At 54.4% G+C, this 24,687-nt stretch overlaps 2 pseudogenes; both read right to left on the bottom strand.

The window, feature by feature from the left end:
• Window positions 1-897: 897 nt before the first annotated feature.
• On the bottom strand, window positions 898-11,594 carry LOC119096135 (WD repeat domain phosphoinositide-interacting protein 3-like; annotated as a pseudogene).
• A 6,114-nt stretch (window positions 11,595-17,708) lies between these two features.
• On the bottom strand, window positions 17,709-23,605 carry LOC119096119 (serine/arginine-rich splicing factor 2-like; annotated as a pseudogene).
• Window positions 23,606-24,687: the final 1,082 nt, after the last annotated feature.

Raw genomic sequence — 24,687 nt, forward strand, 5'->3', positions numbered from 1 at the left:
CGCACCCGCGACGATAAGGCACCAACAAGGAACCAACGGGACTTGCCGACGAAAGACGCTTGTTACAATAGCGGTTTATAGCGGTTTATTTCGCGGCGGATTCGCCAGCAAAGATCCGTAATATTCGCCTTCCCTCACACATGCTCCAGTGGTAACACGGTGAAAATCAATAAATATCAACCGCAGTTCAGCATGACGATTCAACATTGAAGTAATCACTGAATGTTCGGGCATGATCGTGCCCATGAAACAATGACAAAAATATACAATAGCAATGGCTAGACGCATTACACTATGCCCCGATTAAAAAGTGACTGCAACTCAGAACACGTCCAGAACACCTTCGCCACCAATAATGTAAGTTAAAAATATACATTTTCACACGCGTGCTCTGCAGCCAGCGTCGCGTAACTACAAAGTGACGCGAGGTCTCAGTACACTGAAAGACACAGCCCGCCTGGAGCAGCGCAGCAGCTGTGATCCCGCCAGCCCACGTCGCGCCACTGGTCCCAGCGCCGCCCGCGCGTCGCCGGCCCGGAGTCACGGTCAGCGCCGCCTCCGGACCCCGCCGAGTATCACTGCCGCCGCCGCGCGCCGGCGCCGCGGCCGGGCGCGCAACTGTGCACAGCGTGGCCGGCAAGTGCGGGGTGGGTGAGTGCGCCGGCGGTCCGAGGATCCGTCCCCAGCGGCTGAGCTGTGTCCAGGCGCGGCCTGACCCCGCCGCCCGAGATCGCGGCTGCCGTCCGTGGAGCGGAGTCCTCGATGCCGCTCAGCGGGCGTCAGCCCCCGGTCCAGCGGCGGTGCTGGGCCTCAGCGGCCGCCGGCCTCGACGGCTGCCGCTCGCGCCGCTCTGACCGCCGGAGGCGGCGTGCCGGCCCGCGGCGGCGCGGCCGGCCGCTAGGTGTCCTCCCCGAGCTCGAGGAACTGGGCGTACAGCTCGCGCCGGCACTCGCCTTTGGCCGTGAACCCGTACTTGTAGTAGCTGCCGTCAGCACACACCACTGCAACCAGACCCGGCCGTCAATCGGGGAAAGCCCAATGTTCCACGGCGTGAGGTTATACTTCGTTGTTTGCTGCACAATGGCATGAGGTGATGTGATGAGAAGCGGCGTCAAGTAGGTAGTGGCATAGAGCGACACAAATGAAAACAGCACGGAGCGGGTACGGCAAACTGGGCGCCGCAATGTAGGCAGCTCTTTCGTGAGTGACGAGTTACAATCACAAAGAGAGACTACAGCTTTCCGATGTTCATTCCATCACCTGGCTGAAAAGTAACAGTAAGTAATCTTACCCCAGGCCTTGGTAAAGCTTGCATTTACATTATGTGCAACGATGGTATTACTGTCGGTGCCCATCCCCATGCCCTGTGGTTTTGCCTGCAAATCTACGTCTCGGCTAGATTGCAGTGCGTGTAAAAGTTAAACACAACGCGGCCTGCCGCCATCTTCGAAAACGCCAGAAAAACAACGTAACGCCCACAGATTTTCCCCGCAGGCTGTGACGCCATGTTTTCGTCCCGTCTGGAAGGTGACTGTGCCGATGCACGCGCTGACCTCGCACCAGGGCTCTTTCCCCATTAGCTGTCTGTCAGCAGGACCGTGTGCCGATTGCCTAAGCTCGAGTCGCCACCGCACCAGCCTCGGCAATGAGCGGAGCCTAGGCACCAACGCAGAGGTGGCCTCTGCTTAGGCGAAGACGGAATATTACGTTAAGATAACCGGGGAAACCTCATCTCCTGCCCGATTTCGACGGCACATTTTCTTCAAAAGTCGACACGAGCTCATATCAGATTTGCATGTGAAATGCGCCCAAGTCTCATCATTGCTTCCACGAGCCACTAACTTCTCAAGCACATTTGTCGAACTATTAATAATACATATGCAGACTAGACATCTGTGAAGTAAGATCTGCATGCCGCAAAAAGTCAGTGAATGCCTAAGGAAACGTCGGCAAACTTGGGATGGCGAATACAGAATGCGTAGGTCAGCATGTGTTTGCAATCGCAGCTAAGTTTTGCACACTGCGCACTTGGTGCCTATTATATCTGAGCTACTATATTCAATGATATCCCTCACCAAAAGACGGCAAGGAAAGGGACACGACGCGGCAGTAGTACGCTTTCAAATGCATATACGTAAGACTGGGAAATCTCCAGCCTGACAAAATCATGGCAGGGGAGGAGCCTTACGGCAACGTTCTCACGTTTCGGCGCATGCAACAGCTCTTGCGTGCCTACTTTGCCATGGAATCAAAGATCTAGCTTCCCACACCGTTGGGTTCCAATGACCTTTGTAAATGTCACGTACATCAATAACGTTTATAAAAGATGTCAGACCTAAAGGTCTAAAGGTCAGGTGACGTCTGAGGAAAGGAAGGAGCGTTCCGAGCATTACGGTACCTTAAACTTTCACCACACACTTCAGCCGCCCACCTAGAAATTCAAGATCAGGTGGCACGACAGGGGTCCACACAAAAAGCCTTGCTTAGCTTGAGCTCCGATCCCAGAAATCTATCCCATCAATAGGTTTCCAATTCCTTTAAAATGATTAAAGAAAAAGTCACGTGTCTTCTATCACAAGCCGACATGAAAAATGGATCACACCACACCAAAAGAAAACTTCACACAGCTTGAAGTACTAGTCGGCGTGCGGAGCTTGAGAACGGGTTCAGCGCGGTGATCCGATGGCTGATCAGGCCAAGTCCGAAACCGAAACCGAAACCGAAACATCACCATCGCGCGCCCGCAGACGCCAAACTCCGCAAGCGCGAGCTGCACCGCCCTCCGCCGAACGCTTCGACGGGTACAAAAAGAGCCGGAACGGCACACCAAACTCATCCGTTGGCAGCAGGGAGCGTTCTACAGGGCATCAAAAAACTACCCAACACTACAATAGTCTACCAACCCCACGCCTCCCAGCGCGGCCCCTTACCGATGACCGACTTGTTGTCGGCGCCGAACGCGCAGATGCACTGCGGCCCGCCGGGCACCTGGAACCGGCCGAACGACCAGCGCGAATTGAAGTACTTGGGCAGCAGGGCGGCGGCGGCCGGCACCAGTCTGCGGACGGCGGCAGGGAGGTCAGCGGCGGGCGGCGGCGGAGGGGCGGGCGATGCGGCGGACGGGAGTTGAAGTACTTGGGCAGCAGGGCGGCGGCGGCCGGCACCAGTCTGCGGACGGCGGCAGCAGGTCAGCGGGGCGGCGGCGGAGGGGCGGGCGCGCGGGCGGAGTTGAAGTACTTGGGCAGCAGGGCGGCGGCGGCCGGCACCAGTCTGCGGACGGCGGCAGGACAGGTCAGCGGCGGGCGGCGGAGGGGCGGGCGGCGCGGGAGGGCAAGGAGTTGAAGTACTGGGCAGCAGGGCGGCGGCGGCCGGCACGAGTTGCGGACGGCGGCAGGGGGGTCAGCGGCGGGCGGCGGGGGCGGGCGGCGCGACGGACGGGGAGCTGGAGCAGCACGCGGAGCCGGCTGTCTTTCACGGGGCGACTGTCGGGCGAGGTGTTCATGGTGACACGTGCAGTCAGATAACGTCCGTCCCTGCAGCCGTACGTCTGACGTATGGATACACTGACATTACCTAACGCGAGAACGCGCCTATGCAGGAATTAAACATTACATAAACACAAACGCAGTGAGAGACTTCGCGCATTATGTCGTCTGCTCAGGCGACGTGTGACACATGATCCAGACCGCCTAAAAACGGCCGATGTGTGCCTGATGCTTGAAAGATTAGCAGGCACCATGTGATCGCAAAGACCGCCAAAGATGACCTAAGCCGTCCCAGTTTTGGAGCATTTTCGGCCTCATGAATCAAACCTGTGTTTTGCAGGGAATGCATTATCTCTTAGCCACGTCTAAATCATTCGAGTATCGCTAGCCGAGACCAACTGAGCTACAAAGAGCCCCCGTGATACTGGCCACGACCTGACCGCCCGAGATGCCCCAACACTGCTGACAAAGGCGCCGACCGCAGCAGAGTGTCGGCACTGCCGGCGCTGGCTGTCTCGGCAGGGCCGCCGTCAGCGCGGAACCACGGGCCCAGCCCGGCCAGCCGGCCAGCCGGACCGTCAGCAGGGATGGTGCCAAACCCCCTGTCCGGTCCGGTACCGCGGCCCGCCAGCGGCGGCAGGGGCGGCGCGGCAGGCGGCCCCCGGCGACGGCGGCCGGGCAGCTTCACCCGGTCTCCTTGGCCTTGTGCTCCTCCTCCTCCACGGCGAAACACGTGCACGGTGCCGTGGTCGCTGGAACCGCACAGCAGCGACGAGTCGTGGTTGAAGTTGATGCTGGGGGCCGACGCTTTAGGTCAGAGGGTCGGGCGGGGCAGCATCTCTCACAAATGTCGCCGGTCAGTGATACCGAGCACCGCTCGGTGGGACAAACACCTGGCCCGCGCAACTGCATTGCAGGCCAACACTTGTGCACGTGCACTTAGCACACGTGCTGTCAACACATGCGTGGTGCGGATGATATGGAGACGGGCAGCGACGCTGGCTTCGGGTCGAGCCTCGTACGCCGTACTCAAGCCAGAGGGTACGGGATTCGGTTCCGCGCGGTGCCCACCCTTCCTACCAGGGTGGTGGGCAACGCGACGCCACAAAGCCTCAGCAGCTGCGTGCTTCGTAAAACCCCAACTGACGATGACGACGACGACGACGCACTGCCCAGCACGTGTCTGGCACATGGGACTCACCCGTGACTATGGGCGACCCAGGGCCACTGTGCTTAGCTCACCAGCGACTATGGCCGGGCCGGGGCCGACACTGTGCTGAGCTCACCAGTGACTGTGGACGGCCCAGGACCACTGTGCTGAGGCTCACCAGCGACCATGGCCGGATCCAGGGTCACTGTGCTGAGCTCACCAGCGACTATGGCCGGACCGAGGCCATTGTGCTGAGCTCACCAGTGACTATGGACGACCTGGGGCCACTGTGCTGAGCTGCCCAGCGACCATGGACGGCCCGGGGCCACTGTGCTGAGTTCGCCAGCGACTATGGCCGGACCCCGGGGCCGACACTGTGCTGAGCTCACCAGTAGATGTGGGCGTTGTTGGCTCCCCGGCGCAGCTCGCAGAGTATGTCGCCGGATGACGTGTCGAACACCCGGATCAGCGTCCCCTGCGGCCGCCGCCGACAGTCAGTGGGACGGCCAGTGGGACAGTCAGTGGGACAGTTCATGGGGACAGTCAATGGAACAGTCGGTGGCACAGTCAGTGAAACAGTCAGTGGGACAGCCAGTGGCACAGTTAGTGGGAAAGCCAGTGGCACAGTCAGTCCCCTGGACTGTCAGGGGGCAGTCGGTGGCACAGTAGTGAAATAGTCAGTGGAATAGTCAGTGGAATAGTCAGTGGCACAGTCAGTGGCACAGTCAGTGGGATAGTCAGCATTCAAAGTCAGTAGCACAGTCAGTGGGGACATCAGTGAGACAGTCAGTGGGGCAGTCAGTGGGGACAGTCAGTGGGACAGTCAGCAGCACAGTCAGCAGCACAGTCAGCAGAACAGTCAGTGGGACTGTTAGTGGGACAGTTAGTGGGACAGTCAATGGTCAATGGGGCAGTCAGTGGGACAGATCGCGGTACAGTCAATGGGGCAGTTAGTGGGACAGTCAATGGGTCAATGGGGCAGTCAGTGGGACAGCCCGTGGGTACAGTCAATGGGGCAGTTTGGTGGGACAGTCAGTGGGACAGTCAGCGGGACAGGGCAACGGAGGACGGTCGACACGCGCAATGCGGCACGGTGCCGGCACCACAAGCGTAAGGCAAGTCTGTTTACTGACTGTCGGGTGGGACAGAGACAAACCGCCGCCGGCCGACCAGCAGGCAGTGGCCCGATGGGTGTTTGCACAAACGACCGTGTATTTGGCCCCCGAGGGTTCGTCCCACGTCCCGTAGCTTCTTCAGATGATAGAATTGCGATTTCCCTACACACTTTTCGAATTGGTGGGCACACTCGGAGCCAGCCCCGACCGCGTTAACGCATTGGACGATCTTAAGGCGGTAAGGTGACCCAGGGGTTCACAGACCTTGACGTGCCGTTCGCCACATATCCGATCTCTATCGATTTTTCGAGCACGACTGGATTATTTGCACCGGGGGCTTACCGCGGCCTGGCGACAGTCCGAGCGAGACGCCGGCATGTCGACCGAGCGACGTCTCCGACAATGGCTGGTTCGCTTTTATGGCAACGCCTCCGTAGCTGAACTGACTGAACCAGCAAGAACATCTCCTTCCCTCCACGCCGTGGATTCTGCCATAGCTGAACGAAGATTTTTCCCGATATTTGCAGAGCAAAAATATCCACGCCTCCGATTGTCCAATAGTCGACAACGCCTCAGGTCAACACCCTCCTCTCTCTCCTCACTTTTCGCTCGCAACGGAGTCACTGCCCCGCAGAACCTCCCGCCGGTGTGGCGGCGTACCTGGCCCGAGCCTCTGCATGCGCCAACACACGACCCACAAACCGGACAAATCTCACGTCCAGGCCGCACGGGCCACACCAACGACGCCACCCACCTCAAATACTAGCAATTCACACGTCTGAGCCTGCCATTCTACCGGGCACGGCACATCACGTGTCTGAGCTCACCACAGCCGTGCCGTACCTTTTGGCTGGCGGTGGCCAGACGCGTGCCGTGCAGGTTGAGCTGGAGGCAGCTGAGCGCAGCCTCGTGCGCGGCCACGTCCAGCGGCGGCCGGGACGTGTCGGCCAGGTCCACCAGGTGCACGTGGCCGGTGCGCGCGCCGGGGAACGCCAGCAGCGAGGCGCTCGAGTTGGGGCAGAGCACGCACAGGCCTGCCGGTGGCGGCGGCCGGTCAGGGGGGTACCGGCGGGGCGGGTGGGGAGGAGCAGAGCACGCACAGCCTGCCGGTGGCGGCGGCCGGTCAGGGGGTGCGGCGGGGGGGGGGGAGGGGCAGGGCAGAGCACGCACAGGCCTGCCGGTGGCGGCCGATCAGCGAGGGGTGCCGGCGGGTGGGCGGGGAGGGGCAGAGCACGCACAGGCCTGCCGGTGGCGGCGGCCGTCAGTGGGGGGGGGCGGGGTGGCGGGGTGGGGAGGGGCAGGGCAGAGCACGCACAGGCCTGCCGGTGGCGGCGGCCGATCAGCGGGTGCCGGCGGGGTGGGCGGGGAGGGGCAGGGCAGAGCACGCACAGGCCTGCCGGTGGCGGCGGCCGATCAGCGAGGGGTGCCGGCGGGGTGGGCGGGGAGGGGCAGGGCAGAGCACGCACAGGCCTGCCGGTGGCGGCGGTCAGTGGGGGGTGCCGGCGGGGTGGGCGGGGAGGGGCAGAGCACGCACAGGCCTGCCGGTGGCGGCGGGGTCAGTGGGGGGTGCCGGCGGGTGGGGGGAGGGGAGGGACAGAGCACGCACAGGCCTGCCGGTGGCGGCGGCCGGTCAGTGGGGGTGTCGGCGGGGCGGGAGGGGAGGGGCAGGGCCCGCACAGGCCCGCCGGTGGCGGCGGCCGGTCAGTGGGGGGTGCCGGCGGGCAAGTGAGGAGGGGCGGGCGGGGAGGAGCGGCCCAGAGCGGCGACCGCCGTCGGGCGGCTGCGACAAAATCGGACACATGGTCAGCAGCGCACCAATGCAGCAGAACAGCCGCAGTCGAGTGTTACTCCGATTGCTGTAGTAATAGCGTACGGGACAGTGCAACGTACAGGCGGCGTTCTACGCTAAAAGTTCATCAGCAGGAGCACATCCCCTGCATGGCTACGTGTGTTTGTCAGAATCTCCAACCAGACGATCAGGTCAGATCAGAAGCCCCACAATCAGGTCGAATCGCCCTCGCAGTGCGTACTAATGGACATAGGGTGACACAATTAAGTTGATAAGCTCATTAACACGACAGCGAGCACTCGTAAAGGTGTAACCACACGGATGCCGTAGCAACGACAGCAAAACTCCGTCTCCAACAAGCTACGTTCCTCTCTATATACCTGCGCTCAAGGCAGACGATTCCAGATTTGTCATGGCTATCGACTTAGTTCCCCTGCCTCTCTCCATGCGTACCCTGAGGGTTGAACGAGGTGGGAAAGACGTGCAGCGCCTGCGGCTTCTGGATGAACGTGTACACCTTGATCATGTTGTCGAGCACGGCCACGATGCGGTCCCGGCGAAGCCGCACGGCGCGCACGTCGCTGAAGAACTCCAGCTCGATGACGGTCCGTTTCTTCAGGTCATCCCAGATCATCACTGGCGGCAGGTCAGGTCATCCCAGGTCATCCCACGCCAAAACGGCAGCAGGTCTGCAGCGCTTCAGTCGCCATTGCCGCCGGGAGGCCAAGATCGGCGCCACCATCCCGCCACGTCAAGTGACCACAAATGGCTATCATTCAGCCAGTCATATCGTCGCTGGCCGCAGGCTACATCATCACTCGCCGCGGACCGAGGAGCGTCGTAGGCGCTGCGCGGCAGCTGAGTCAGGTTACAGCCACGTCATGCGTTCCTCGGCACAGGAGGCCACAGACTATCTCATGCGCCACGGACGACACACTTTCACGACATACAGGACCCGTGATTGGCAAGGCACATGACGTGCTGTCCTGCCTCCAGAGTTGGAGGAAGTGCAACACACATTCCAAGGGGCATTACATGTGACAGCCAGAGCCTGCTGGGACAAACTTGGCCCACGAAGAGGTCGGGTTCACGTATCCCAGGAGCAACAAGGCCAAACATTTCGATCTCCCTTGATCAACATTTTCTTAGTCAACACCACACGTGCGGAGGTGCGGTGGCCCGGGACGCCCGCCAGCTGGATGGGATGCAGCACAAACACACGTGCGGAGGTGCGGTGGCCCAGGACAGCCTGCCAGCTGGTAGGGGTGCGGTATAAACACACGTGCGGAGGTGCGGTAACCCAGGACAGCCTGCCAGCTGGTGGAGTGTGCAGCACCAAACACACGTGCGGAGGTGCGGTGGCCCGGGACACCTGTCAGCTGGTGAGGTGCAGCACAAACACACGTGCGGAGGTAGCGGTAACCCGGGACGCCTGCCAGCTGGTGAGGTGCAGCACAAACACACGTGCGGAGGTACGGTAACCCGGGACACCTGTCAGCTGGTGGAGTGTGGCACAAACACACGTGCGGAGGTGCGGTAACCCGGGACACCTGCCAGCTGGTGGAGTGCAGCACGAACAGACCTTTGTTGGGCGGGTACTTGGGACTGATGCCGCCGCCCACCAGCGCCACGTAGTTGCAGCGGAAGAGCATCTCGACGCTGCCGACGCCGCCGTCCGGCCAATCCTGGCGTACCTTCTCCTTCAGCGGGTCGCAGTTGTAGATACGGAATCCCGCGTCCGTGCCGCAGGCGAAGCACCCTGGCAGGGAACAAGAGATCCCGAGGTTCAATTTTTTGGGACCTCCTTGCTGTTCCTTTTCAGGTACACAATACACTACTTGGGATATCTAGGGTTCAACTATACCCAATCTCCTTGAGGTGCATGCTTTAGACTTGTTTGTTGCTATCACATGAACTCCATTTTCAATGATTTCCACCTAAATTCAGAAAAGGGAAGGCAGGTCCCTCAACAACATCTGGAAATAAATTGGACTGATCCTGAGACATGTAGTCTCTAGCAAAAGCTTATGAACTGATTTATGTATTAGGCAGAATATTTCCAAACCTTAATAATGACAAGGGGGCAAAATGTGTTGGAAGGGTTAATAAAAAGGAAAAGATATGGGGGTCATGTTTGGGTCAGTGGAAGAAGCAGTACAAGAAAATGTGGGATACTTAGAATGTTGGATACTGTGCATAGCTTTACAACACAAATAGAGCCAAAATGACCATCTTGACCAATGTGTTTCATATCTGTTGGATAAATCAAATATCACCGCTGTATTCAAGATACACAAAATACATGAAACAAAATGGACATTTGGTGCAATATTGAGATATGATGCACAGATCATAGCAACTAATCTGTTTTTCCAAACATACTATACCTGGCATTGCCCCAGCAACTTTTATCTGTTTTGCACCATTTGGACTCAGCTGTGGTATTGACAACCAACCTATTTAGCCCATCCAGAGAGGTTTGGGTCACAACCCTCTAAACCCCTTCTATTGGTCTAACCATGCCACCTCCTTCATCTATATCTATGGCAGTTGTGCATTTATCCTTAAATGCATGGCTGAGATCAGGCAACATCCCTTACACAAACAACCAGGAACTGCCTTCAGTGCTAAAACCAATGCAGGTCTATCATGACATTATCTTCCTTACATAGGTCAGCTAAGGGATGTAGCAGACATGGCAGGAGCTACTCCACATGTTACTGGGTCAACACAATTCCATAATTTATTATTGGAAGATTATTCCAAAAGCTTTGCTTTGCCAAGTTTCCCATCATTATCTTTCCCTACCTTGCTGAATACTCTTTCTGCCTATGGCAGCCTTAAGACATCAACAGGCATGATGAAATGCTACTCTTGATATGTGTAATGATATGAAGCTGAGTTTAGTGATTTATTATGCTTCAACAATATGAAACTATCCATCACGGCATGTCCTTCAAAATCCTGGGCTGGACCTGGATCTGTCTCTGGACCTGTCCACAAACAACAAATCCATTGTGTTTCTGATATACTGTCTGTGTGCTGAGTCTTGGCATACACTCGCAGAAACCTGACCAAGGTCAAATTGTGCTGACATTTCCAAATGTCTTTGCTTGAACATGTCCTGGGAGTAGTTTTTCTTGACATTACCTAAGAAATGTCCCAATTCTTTTATATAGCTATTCATACAAAAATGTGCAGCTCATGGCAGTTTAAAAAGACAAACCTTTCAGATAACACCATTTCAGAAAAAAGCTGCTGTTCACATTGACATAAATAACCAGCTTGAAGTTGATTCCATACAGCCTAATATATTTTATAACCATGGGCTTTCTGCACATACATGGATCAGAAAAACCTTTAGGGTGACTCTAGTAACAGCCAACATAAGTCATGATACCAAAATTTGAGTGACAGGGTAGGAGGGCAGGTAGCAACTTCCCTCTTTCCCCAGGGACATCATGAAATACAGGAGCTGGATGGGGTGCTGAGGCTTCCCTCTAATTTCTGATCATTTCACATTTTCCCTGTGGTTATTGGCTAGATAGACATCACAAAAACTGCTTCATCCCAACCAAATGCTCCACCTTTAACAAAACAATGTCTTATTTACATGACACATGGCTAGATGAGAGAAGACTGCTCATGCACAGATCAATTTTGCTTCTCTCAGGAACATAGAAAATAACCTGAACACTCATTAAATACAACCAAAATGTGGCCAGACCTGGCAATGTTGCATTGCCAAGTCTGCGCTAGTAACATGTTGAATACCGACGTCCACGTCACCGAGAATATGTCATGTAGTCACAAGTGTAGGACAAATTATTTCCTCACCTTGGTCCTGATTAAATGCAGAAAACAGCAACCCATTTGAGTGGGGTGGATTACAGTTCATACTCATCTTAGGCGGGGGAGGAACACCCGCAAATGCCGCGACCAATGCTACGAACAAATATTGGCCCGTCCCACGCAAGTTGGTAAGTTGTTACACGATTAAACGCTCAAACTAGTCCTGATCACCCAGCCACACCTCAAGGGATATCTTTTGCGCACATCCAATACGCGCTCCTGCATATCCTTTTCCCGTCAACCCTTTATTGGCCCAACCACACAAAAGCACTCCCGGCCGTCCCCCAGTTCTCTGCCCGATTCTGATGTAAACAAATGCGACATCCAGGGCCATGCGTAACGGCTCGCACGTTTTCGTGCTAAAGTGCTGCCTTATATTTGCATTCCTCAATGGATCTTAAAGTTCGGGATCAGCAGGCAGATACTTTCTGCTTAGACATTATTCCATCATCATAACACGATTTGCATCTATCAACAGCTTTGACTAGGTTGAAATAGTGAGATTTTCGCATTTGGTTTCGCTGGCAGCCCCGCGAATCTGCGGCGCAAACGCCGCCACCTCGCCCCGGCCACCAATGCATCAATCATGATGGCCCGCTGGCTCCCGCAGACCTGAACTCAACGCTACTCACAAACAAAACGTTGTAGGCGAATGATGTGTCCAAACACTTTATTTCGAATGACCAGAATATGTCAGCGGGTCAAACTCGATTAGGTCGATGCAGTTTGGGCAGGCCCTATCAGCACCTTCCAACTCATCCCCAGTACTGTTTCCAAGACGCGATGACCGGTGTACCCGCCCCGCTTCATACCTGGAAGAGGAACCGTACTCCGGTCCTTTCCCACCAGCATAACCTGGTGCCAGCTTGCACGCCTCATCCATGCCCCATGTTCGATGAACACCCGAGGACCAATTGGCCTTACACCGTTGTTCCCACTGACAAACCAACCTTAAGCACTGGCTCCAGCCGATGGCCTGCTCCCAATCTTTCAATACACCTGGCCAGCTGCTGCCATTATGCCCGGGCGCTTCAACCCCCGTCACAAGCAGTAGGCTCTTGCATACCTTCCGTCAACACAGAAACCCAATTGCCGCCTGTTTCGATGTTTATTGAGTAAAACCGAAAACTTCCCCGGAGGCGCTCTCCTCTGCAATCAGAAACGAGAGCACGCCACGGCGACCTCCCCCACGACGTTTCAGCGAACGTTTCCAGCGCTGGTGGCGGACGCATCTTCAAGGCCAAATCTCCACGGGTCATGAGGTCACAATTTCTCGCCCACGACAGTGACTCGTCCACTCACTGCAACAAAGAAACTTCTCCACAGGGCTATGGCACAACTCGGCACCATGATGCCCTGGCAACGGCCCGGCCTTGAGACACGTGCGCGCGCCGCGCGTGCGTCACCGGCGGCCGCATGGCGACAACGAAACCCGACGACTCGAGAAGTCACGTCGCGTGTACCGGAAGGCGTCACAACACTGGGCGCGCACCCCCGGTCTTCGTTTTTAAAGCGGGCAAACGCGACGCATGTTGTAAACTATTCTGCGGAACGCCGGCGACAGCAGACCACAGCGCCCAGCAGCCTTTGCGCAACCGTGGTTCGCACCAGGGCCCCATCGTAGGAGCCGAAGGTGTCAATCACTAGGCCATAGCACCTCACTCTCCTGCGTCGTCTTCCTTCAGCCGCCAGGCGACAGCTGCACTGCACAGACAGCCGAAACACGAGCGCTCAAACGCACCCCGCCACCTTCCACGCATCAGCCGAAACCATGACGACGGCACGACAGCATACAGCCTCTCAGCAGCGGGCGCCGGCTGATGCTAACAGCCGGATGAGAGAATCACGCACCGCAGAAAAAAAACAAGGCTCACCGCCCGACGTCCGGTGCGAACAGACGGCCGCAGGGACGTACGAGACGGGGGAAGGGGGGGGGGGGGGGGGCAAACAGCGCCGCAAAACAACTCCCTGATCGGACACCGCACGCCTGCCGGGAGGCCTCCAGTCATCTAAGCGCCCTCGCCCGACCCGAGCGGACCGCCTGGCCAACTCTGGCTGCCGGCCAGACGATGCGACAGCGCTCCTGAATACGAATGACGTGCATCCCACGGTCAGCGCTCCAACAGGCAGATCCGTGCGGTGCGGCCATTGTGCTATCTTGACGGGCGCGGCAGTGGGCGATGATCACCGCACCCCACACCTAAACGAGTGCCGTCATGTCTTGCCCCCGCGGGAGCGGCATGTTCGCGGCAGCATCCTGCACTGGTTCACAGCATACCTACACTGAAAGAGAACGTTAGTGGTCGTCGAGCTCCACTCGCCGATGGCTCCTCTTACAGCGCGCAGCCTGGTTTCGTTAGCTGGCCGCACGGCACCATGCGCAGTCCCAGCTCAGTGCTTGACGGCTGTTGCCATGGAGACGGGTCGGACCGCCAGGTGAGGACGGCACGTCCCGGACAGCCTGGCTCTGTCCGAGGACGGAGGATACCGCGACAAATCAGCCAACCGCCATTGTGCACTGCGAAAAAGGGTGGAATTCAGGCTATCAAGCCACCGCTGACCCTCCTCGGGAAAATAAGCTGGAAAAGGAACAGGCGTTCAGGCCAGGCATTCATCGAGACTGATCGAATTAGCAACACAAACACCAATACTTGGGATTAAGGTTTGCACGCATGCAGGCATCGAAACAAAAAGGGCCGACTTCAGCAATGGTCCAGTTTTCTACGGGCAGTGCGCTCTTACGCTTCAAAAAAGGGACCAATCGGATAATGCAGTAACACGGGCAGCGGGCCAGCCGATAGTTCGGTCCCGGCTGAGTACACTTGATGCTCGCACAACTAGTGCATACGGCGTCGCCGGTATTACGCTTAAGTCCAAGGTAAAGGTGGATGGAGATCATGCGAGGCCAACTCACGGTATGACCTCACGTACACGCCCGAAAGCTCCGAAGTCACTGGAGTCTCGCCCCTCCCTCCAGTGGTGCTACTACAGCTACACGTGCAACGCCTCAATCACACACTCATCTCTTCCCGTGCCAATCCAACCAGCTCTGCGTTCACAGGTCCGTACACAAGCATGCAGTCAGGCGACAGCCCTCGAGAAGTCATGCAGATAGTTCATGGCTGAGGCCGACGGGGCCTTTTTAGTAACAGCATTGCACATAGACCCCAGATCAGGGCAGCAACGGTGCTGTCAGCTGCAATCAGGTACAGGCAAGAAGAGGCTCCCAAACGCACAGATCTCACCGACCGTCGTGTCAGGATCCATCAGTACTGCCACGCGCAACCAAACTGAGAGTGCATGCATCGGTAGCTCTGTCGGAAACCAACCAATCTCATACACAACACTGAGACCTGGTCGCCAAATTTCATCTGCGGAAGGGTCTGTGTGTGACTGGCGGAACCACACCCAAACACGTTTCGCAGACCGCGGGCGACAAACAGATTATTTTATGTTCCAGGATGGCCAGCATGCCCCTGCAACTCAGAGATCATCACCTCACAGAACTCGGCTGCCGCACTACGTTCGGCATGATCTTCGGATTTTGGTCTGGACTGCCTAATCCAGTCAGTCCGATCCAATGCAATCGCAAATTCGCGAGTACACAAGCATCCCGTTCAAACATAGGAAAAGGAACCATCAAACAACCCTTACTGGCAAAAACCTGTCGCCCCCACGTTGTAAAGATTTGGTTCGCCGAACGCATTACCGTCCCGACAGGATGCTGTTCCACACTACGGAACACCAACTTCCATCTCCTCGACCTCATCTGCGGTTAGACCACATTCGGGCCGACTGAAGCCCTCCAGCACACTCTACATACAATCCATCAACAAGACGGAAATAAATTTTCTGGTTGACGTGGTCCAATTGGGGGGGTCGGCCTCACTTTACACGGGCAGAGCGGCGCCTTGGCGCCGCGCCAGCACCGACCGCGGATGTTGGCATCAGCCAGGAACGGCAGGCCCATCCCAGTCAGCTCGAAAATTCAGTCGAACCTCACGGTTCCCTGGAAGTCTGATGCTCGCTTCCGGCCCCGCATAGAAAACGGCGGCAGATAAAAAGACGCATCTGGGTTCGTACGCCCATGGACTCCACGGAACCAATTTGCGGTTCATCACGGGAAGATCCATGTTATGACGTTTCGTCGCAGAGAGCACAGCGTATCATCGAATGTCCTGCACCAAGAGTCCTCCAGTAAAATTTGCATACTGGGTAACCACCTCATCAACCTCGGACATCTTGGATCCTCTTCACCACGTCCGATAAAGATCCCCTCGCTCTGCAACCGCACAGCCTGAGCTCACCCCGGATGAGACATCTACCAGTTCGGACTCTTTCCAGCCGGACTAGGAACTCCTCATTATCAACCTCCTACAACTGAACTCCCGCCCCGGTTGCCAAAGCACCAACCCCGGTCCGACCTGATCCTCGGAATTTAGCACCACCGTTGGGTCCCATGGCAACTGCCAGTTGACCAGATATCTTCAGATCGACCTCATGCTCTTGCCTCCCACTGCGTGCCGAATCCCATCCCATCAACATCAGTCTAACCGTCGTGCGCCCTTGGGGCTTTACGGCACACTCAGCTGCTGAGGCTATATGGCACTTGCCAGACGCGCAGTGGTTAGCGCAGACGCGTTAACCACCGCGAGTCTGGGAAACCAGAGATACGGGGTTCGAATCCGCGCGATGCCCGCTCTTCCTCCCAGGGTGAGAGGCAGACGCCATATAGCCTCAGCAGCCGAGTGCCGAGCGGTTCGTCGTCGTAAAGCCCCAATGACGACTATATCGGCACACGAAACCTGCTTCTATGCGCCCCTCCTGTCCACACTCTCCCACAATCCAGACGTTTTGAACCACCCGACCCCAGCGAACAATGCCCACCGTGCTTCTCCCTGAACTCAGGTTACGCACCCTCCTCCCTCCCCCAAATCCAATGACCAACCTTGTTCACTTCACGTATTACGCGCGCCCCTAGCCCCACCCTCCCCATCAAGCCCTTCTTCATAGGTATGGGATTCCCAGTTCACCGTCGCACACCCCCGTATAAAGATGCATCCTGCAGGCGCTCTTTTGGTACCTACTCCCCCACCCGGTCAGACGTTATCCCATAGTCACCAGACCTTCTCAGATACATTGAATCCCTGGCCCCTCCTCCCGGCAACAAAGTTACAGAAGGCCGCTTCCCGGCTGACTTTGGGCACAACGCCACGCGGACGAGCCCACCCACAAACCCGCTACTCGCCCCTTCCCCCCTCCCGGCTTGCACGCGCCTCCCTGGCCCCCATCTTTGCGGTAGCCCCCTAGAGAGGATCCCCTAACCCCTACAGGCGTGCCCGGGCTAGCCCAGCCCCGCCCCGGCGAGTCGTCTCCGCCGTCCAGGATCGGCCGTCGCCACCGCCGGCTGGGCTGGGCTGCTCTGCTCTGCTCTGGTCCCCCGGCTGGGCTGCTCGCCGCCTCGCCCACCACGCGCCGCCTCGAGCTGCTGCTCTGCTCTGCTCTGCTCTGGTCCCCGGCTGGGCTGCTCGCCGCCTCGCCCACCACGCGCCGCATCAGGCTGCTCTGCTCTGCTCTGGTCCCCGGCTGGGTCGCTCGCCGCCTCGCCCACCACCGCGTCACGCCGCCGCCCGGTCAGCTCAGGTCAGCTACTCAGGTCACGCCCAGCTCAGCTCAGCTCAGCTCAGCTCAGCCCATATCTCCGACAGACCGCGACACAGCAACAGCACACTGCCGCGCGCCGTCTGCCAAAAACAGGGCCATGGTTAAACGGGCGGTACTGACGGCTTTTATTACGGAAGACATTCGCAGCCACACACGCAAAAAAAAACACCGATACGCTAATCAAGGCTCAGTACTAGAGCCAGAGCGAGGGGCTCAGCGCCAAGAGCGATGCCAGTGGCGGTGCCACAAAGCACATCTGTCTCGGTGCTGACAAGGGGATAGACAATGACGGCGATGACGTCAGACGATGCGTGAAGTACACGAGGGAACAGCATCTCCCAAAAGTTAGTGTCCGGAGTTTATCGAAAACGGGCATAGTGGGTGCTATTCCGACAAGGGAAGATGGAGGCACATAGCAAGCATACGAGGCAGAAAGGGACGTGCGGCTTAGCACACCCTTATGTGAAAAAGACGAACTTTATACAAGAACCCAACGATGTTTCCGGTCGACATTACGGCAGCTAGCGACTTTTCCATGTATTTACACCAGACCTCGAAAGCCTACGTGAACACCGAACGAAACGCGCCCCGATGAGCAATTCGAACACCGAATGAATGATCCACACCAAACCGCGTACACACACACATGGATACCACCAAAGAAGGCGGGGCCGCGGCAGGGGCCAATCGCGGAGGCGGGCGCCGGGGGCGCGGCCGGCCCCGATTGGCCCCCGCCCGGCCGCCGCCCGGCTGCCGTCAGTACCTAGTCCGTGCACCGCACGAGGCGTCCCGAGAGCGCCGGCGCGCCGCGGCCGGCCCGGCTCGCCGCTGTCAGCCGGCGCGGGCGCGCCTACTCCCTGCCGGCGGAACAGGCCATTGTCAGCCGGTGATACACACCACACGCGCCCGCTGCCTGTTAAGTTCAGACTTTAGTACCTCCGTGTCGAATTGTTGCAATCTGCAGGGAGTGGACACAACAGAAAAAATCACGGACATTACATGTACGATGATAACAGTTATATTATCCCATAATGTAGAGTGGGCTGTACCACGCGCTTAAGACCAGACGGGTGACGAGCCACGGGGGCTGACCGCCACCCAGAGCAAGAGAGCACAGGCCGCACCTCGAGCGAGACCGGGAGCTGAGCCCCACCCAGAGCCAGCGAGCACGGGCCGTACCTGGAGCGAGACCGGGAGCGCGATGCTGATCGGGAGCGTGATCGGGAGCGGGAACGAGAGCGGGCCGGCTCGCCGCCGTCGCCGTTGTTCTGCGGAGGCTCGGCTTCGCCGGCCTCGTTATCCTCTGGCGCCTTCTTGCGGTCTGGGGACTTGCTGTCGCGGGGGGACCTGTGGCGGGCGACGGCGGCGCGTCAGCAACGGACGGAACGGCCACACGACCCCAATCAGTGGCAGCACACGGCATCACAGGAGCCGGCCCCGTGGCCGTCTGACGATCCCTTTTCACACTCCAGCGACTATGAACACGTGAGGCACTAGTTTGGGACTGCAAGGACTTCAATACGCGCAAGTCATGCTTTTCTGAACCTAATGATAACTCAAAGGCATCAGTTATCCATCCAAAAGCAGTGCGTAGGTGTTGTGCGAGCAAACGAACGTGTCACGCCCCTGAATTGAGTCTGAGTTTGACGGACTTTGAAAAAAATGAAATTGAGAATATCACAGGTGACTGCTAAAAGTCCCCCATTTAGAAATTCCGTCAAACTTAATATGACTGCTCAAAGAGACATCAGATCACAAGTAGAGGAGCTATGAACTATAATTACCCAGCACACCCAAAAAAAAAACTACTGCAGCAAGCTGCAACAAGACAAGACAACGCGTCACTACCCTGGTAGAACAAACACCAATGGCGTCTTAGCCGTCCCAAGATCGGCAGCCAGAGGCGGTTATCGATAGTCGGCGGCGCCCGTCCGGCCACCCGCCGACCCGTCCCGGCCGCGGCCTCACCTGCTGCGACTGCGGCTGCGCGTGCGGCGGTCCCGGCTCTTGCTGCGCGAGCGGCTGCGGCTGCGGCTGCGCCGGCGACTGCGGCTGCGCGAGCGGCGGTCGCGGTCCCGGCTGCGGCTGCGGCTGCGCGAGCGCGAGCGGCGGTAGCGGCGCGCGCCGCCGCCGCGCCGTCCGGCGGCGTCATGGGCCGCGCGTAGCGCGCCATCTGGACGCGCAGTTTCCCTGCCGTCGTACATGCGGCCGTCCATGGCGTCCATCGCGTCCTCCGCGTCGCGGCGGTCGTAGAACCTGGCGGAGGAGAGCCGAGCGTCAGGCGCGGGCCACGGCCCGGAGGCGGCGCGCGTTCCCCGCAGCCACCACACTACTCGGGACGGCGCCGTGCAGCGCGCGTTGGAACGACGGGATCGCGAAGGTAAATTGCGTACTGGCGGCAACGTACTGCCCCCAGAACAACGGATGTTGGCAGTCGCGGCTGGGCAAAGCTGAAGCTCTGACAACATCCCTTTATTTATGGCTCGCGCCTTATACAAATCAACGCCAATGCCGTCACTTCGTAACGGAACGTTACCCACCGGCCTCTGCCATCCAATCCGAACAAAACGAGTCCAGGTCCACAGACAATGACAAATTCATAAATTTTTACCAAATGACATTTCATGATCCAAGCAGCATGCCTTCTACTAGGGTGCCGCTACAAAAAATCCAAATAACCGCGACCGCCTGGAGAGGCGTACGGATAATCCCACTGCGCAGTTTCAGAGAAAACTACCCAACCATGTTAGATACGTCCACCAAATTTCGAAGCGTGATCAATACGACAAATTCTGTAAGCATTTTTTCTGATACACCAGTTTCGTTCCACTTTAAATGGCGTTGTTCTGGCTTCCACCCCATTGTTAACAGCAGCTGGCTTCTGCTTCGGTTTCAAGCAAGTTTAAATTGTTGGTTCAGTTTCAACTTTAATGCAACCCTAAGCTCATGCTTTCAAGTTTTTCGGGCTTTTTTCACTGCAGTCGCGACTGCACGTCACAAAAGTTCCCCGATTATTGTGTGGTCCCGAACAGTTTGGCAGACGGAAAACATCATAAAGGTTTCAAAGGCACCATTGCTCACTAGAATTCAGCTCTGGTCTTGCAATTTAAGCTGATCAGTTTGGGTTTGGCTTTATGTTTCTTGAGTTCGAAGCCCCTGATGTCCGCCTCCCATTTCGGCTTCGCGTGTTTGAGGTCTGAGGTTTTGAGGGCACTGGCTTCAGATTCTGATCCACAATGAAAAAATACAAAAACTAATGGCTCTGGCTTTGGTTTCTTACTTTAAGTCCCAAAGCATCAGCTTCAGGTCAGGCTTCATATCAGTGTGTTGACATTAGAATGAGCTTTGAAGCCAGAAGTTGCTGTTCAAGTTGCAAGTTGCTGTTCTCACCATGCCAGTGTTGTTGTTTGAGGTTTAATTTTGCAACTAACAAGGGCCACATTAGAAAACTGTCAATTGATAAGGATTTGTTAACATTTATTGGTGTTCCAGGCATGTCTAATACAATGCTCAATCAGAAAACAGAAGAACTGTGATAATCTTTCATTCAAGATGAAATCATGGAGCTCGCAACACTCACTTCAACCAATAGCACAGCTTCAAGTTTTAGTGTGATGAGAAGTGCAACTACTCTGGGCAGCTGCCAACAGACAATCGTGAAACTGGATGGAATATGTGAACTAGTGCCTTTTTGGAGATGGAGTTATTTATGCTATTTGATGTAGCCCAAGAACTGCATCTTGAAATGTAAAAAATTGGCAAAATTATATACAAATGCATCAATTTATTGTTCTAAGCACACAAAGTTGTTTCACTTTGCAAAACATGAGACACCTAACAATATGCTGGATGATGCCACATGCTTTTGCTTTAAAATGGTAGAATAATGATCACCATGATGAGCCAGATCTGTCATCCCTTTTGCCAAAAAGACTACATCATTAACACAAGACTGGGTGATCATTTCAATACTCTTGGCTCTAGTGGGGGAGAGGACAATTTGAACCCCCTGAAATTTCAGAAACCACAACATCCAGACACCAAATTCACAGAGTGGTTCTGCCTCCAAGCAAACTCAATTGTGTGTCACTTGTTACTTCACTACAACTTCAACTTAAGTTTGGTAAGGTTCAAGTTATGTATAAGTAATAAAGTTTAAAGGCAATGTTTCACATTTGAAGGCACTGAAGCAAGCACCACATGTGATGAAATATGCTCATTTTAAACATCTAGTTGTTTTTTATGGGCAAATGACTTCTCTACACAAAATTTCACAGATATATACACTTCTCCACCATATGTCAGTTTGATCATGTCATTAACATCTTGATGATGTCAGAGGTGCTGCCACACTGGCTGTGACATAACTGTCACTGTTGCAATGGGCCAACTCACTTGCAGTACATGCTGGGAGATGGTGGCATTTGCTGAGAGCATGTGCTTAAACTCAAAGATCATTATGCACTTGTGTTTTGGCCTTTCCTCATATTCTTGCATATGTCTGATATTTTATCTTTCTCACTTGCATTCACATGCCCCATTCAGGCACTATTCTTATAGGGAGTGTTCAATAGTTATATGGGGTCTTGCAGTAAAGAAGCCATCTTGGAGACCATTCAGTGCAATCACAGCCCTTTTCTTAAGAGCTCAGTCCCTCTAGTCTCTGGGCTACACACCCACAAAGATGGGGAGGCTATTTCTGGGAGGGCATTTCTGATCACTGGCATTCACATCATGTCACTAAAATGCTGCCATTGTGTAAGCACTGTAGCAATTAATGCAAAACATAATACCATGGCTGAATCTTTCATATTTAACATTTGTGGGCTAGCTTTCCAGACATAATGGTCATCACTTAGCTCTTAATCAACATTGCGAAGGTATGGTGACAAAATTAAACACTGAAGTACTGAGGAGTATTTTTACTAAAGAAACTGTGTTGTCTTGAGCAGTCTTTTACACTTGTTTTGTTGTATCTGATGCTCGATTCAGTGTCTCCAAATGTGAAACATTCCTTTTGAGTCAGTTGACCCTCAATCATATCTAAATCCTATCTTGCAACAGGGTTCAAATTCCTGTATTGTGAACACCAAACATGATTTGTATTAAAAATTTGCACTCAATGCCATAAATAGGCTGAAAGTCAAGTGATACCAGGCCAAGAAACAGGAGTAATAAAGATGAAATATATGAAAAAGATAAACTAGTAACTATACCAAGTGCTCATCAAAATGGGTATCACAGTTCAAACCTTAAATAAATCAGAAGCACTTGCTTGAAGGTGCTTAAGACATGCATTAGTCAAGTTTGAGTCATAATAATTTAAAGCATTCCACATCTGTACACAGTAAGGGATGAACATGGCCATCTTGAAGATCATTCAACATTCAAGGAAGTCCACAGCCATGTCCTTTTTGTGATGCAAAACCCTCCTGCCTGAGCATGATGCCTACAAGCATTTGTAACTATTTCAATGTCCCCCAGGCACACCATCACATCAGACAAATGTCACATGAATGCTGCCATCCCAATAAACCAATAAAACCTGCACAAATAAACCATGATCAAGTGAGTTATGCCTGACTTACATCAGCAGATTTGCAGCACTAATGGATGACACTAGCATCCAACTGCCCCCAATTTAGTAGAAAATGTCAGTGAGTCATGACCACAAATCACGTTTTGAGCTTCATAACACCAAAACTTGAGCAGCAATAATGGTAAAAGCATGCACACATCATGATACTCAAATAAATCAGACAAATCCTAGCAAACTGCACCACCTCTCAGCAAGTTGAAGTGCTAAAGGTGAGTCAGCCCCTACAACAGGAAAGCCTGACGTGGCAAGCCCGGCAGGATCTCTGATACAAAAATTGCACAAGCCAATTAAATAATACTGACAAACATACTTTTACTGAATAATGGAATTCAGTTGCCTACAGGAGTCCTCTGCACAAGACTGCTATAGTATTTGTATGCCTACAACACACCAATAGACACAAATGAACTCCTTCAATCACCTCTGAAACTTGCCTCAACATCTTAAAATATGGAAGATATCTGTCAAAAGAGAATTATGTGACTCCCAAAAATTATGTGCATGATTTTCATTAAGAAAGAAGCATCTATAATGAATTTATGGCCAACAACCTTCCTTACAGCCACAATGAGAATGGCCATGGCAAGTACTCCTGAAAATAGATGGTTAGAAGTACAAAGACCCACCTTTAAACTCAACACCACGAATGTCAAAACACAGGATGACCGATCCCATCATGGGATGATCACAAGACCAACAGCAGCCACAGAAATAACTTCAAAACCTTACCTCACGAATGCAAAGCCTCTGCTTTCTTTGTTATATCTGTCTCGTGGAATGTAAATATCTCCGATCTCGCCATATTTTCAAAAACTCTCCTCATATCTTCTGGTCTTGTACGATATGTGATGTTGTCTACTTTTAGTGAAACCATGCGCTCGATGGCCGGAGGAGGCCTCCCGCCAAAAGACATCTTGCCAGCCTACTGAGGAACAGCGAATGAAACGAACACAAAACCAACTTGCGGGTAACAAAACAAAACCTCAACTGACGGCACCCAATCCCAGCAAGCTTGAACAACAACAATCTGTAATATTACGGGCCCCAACGCGCACCTCCCCGACGCCGGCCGAACGACGCCACGCGGGCCGACAATATGGCGGACAAAATGAAAGGCACGCCGTCATCTTGCCTGACGACAGTTGGAACAAGGCAGCTAAATTCTTACAGACGTTTCTTCAGTTGACTTTTGCTTTGCGGGTGTGGTAAAAAAATAATGTAAAAATTTATTAATCTGCTGTAAAGCTGAATAAGTTTCATTGACCCCTTCAAACTACGCTATGTTAAAAACAAGTTAGGGAAAACTACAAGCAGCCTGCTGAAATATTCATATTTACGTCTCAATTGCGATGCAGTTTAGAGCTCGTTAAAATTACGTGGCAAAGTTGTGTGTAACAAATTGTGTTTAATCGACTGGCATTAATACAACAATATTTTTTGCTCCGACTTACAATGCACATTCGCGTCGTTCATCAGTTTTCTTTTTGAGGTACTTTAACAGTCGGGTTTAGAGCGCTACTAAATTATGAGTACACGATGGTAGCCTGCCAAAAATTCAAAACCCAAGAAGTCAAAAGACAAGAAGTCAAATGACAAAAATGTCGCGCAGGATAAAATTCAAACGCCAAAAGGCAACAATGCAACAGCGAAAGGGCAAAGGTTTAGGTGCACAAGGCCAAAAAAATCAGAAAAAGATATTGAATATAAATGTTTAAAGGGATGAGACCCAACAGGGTTTAAAGACGACGGGAACAATAAGCGTACCACTTGTCTCCCATTCCCCTTGTAGCTTTTCCCACTGGACGCAAAAGGGGAACGACAAGTTTAAGAAACCCAAGTCAAAATAAAAAAGTACCTGGGAGTTCTGCAGCAAGCAAGCTTAAAAATTATCGTCCATTGCGCGAGGCATTTTCAGCTTAAATCCAGGAACGTGATGACCTCTGCACAGCCACGAGGCCTTTGCATTTTATTTACGTTCAGGGTGGACCTCCTCTATATGTGAGCATGGCCGTTTGCACGCCTGCAGGGACCCT

This window comes from Pollicipes pollicipes, unplaced genomic scaffold (assembly GCF_011947565.3).
Source record: "Pollicipes pollicipes isolate AB1234 unplaced genomic scaffold, Ppol_2.1 Scaffold_1850;HRSCAF=2166_pilon_pilon_pilon, whole genome shotgun sequence".
NCBI lineage: Eukaryota > Metazoa > Arthropoda > Thecostraca > Pollicipedomorpha > Pollicipedidae > Pollicipes > Pollicipes pollicipes.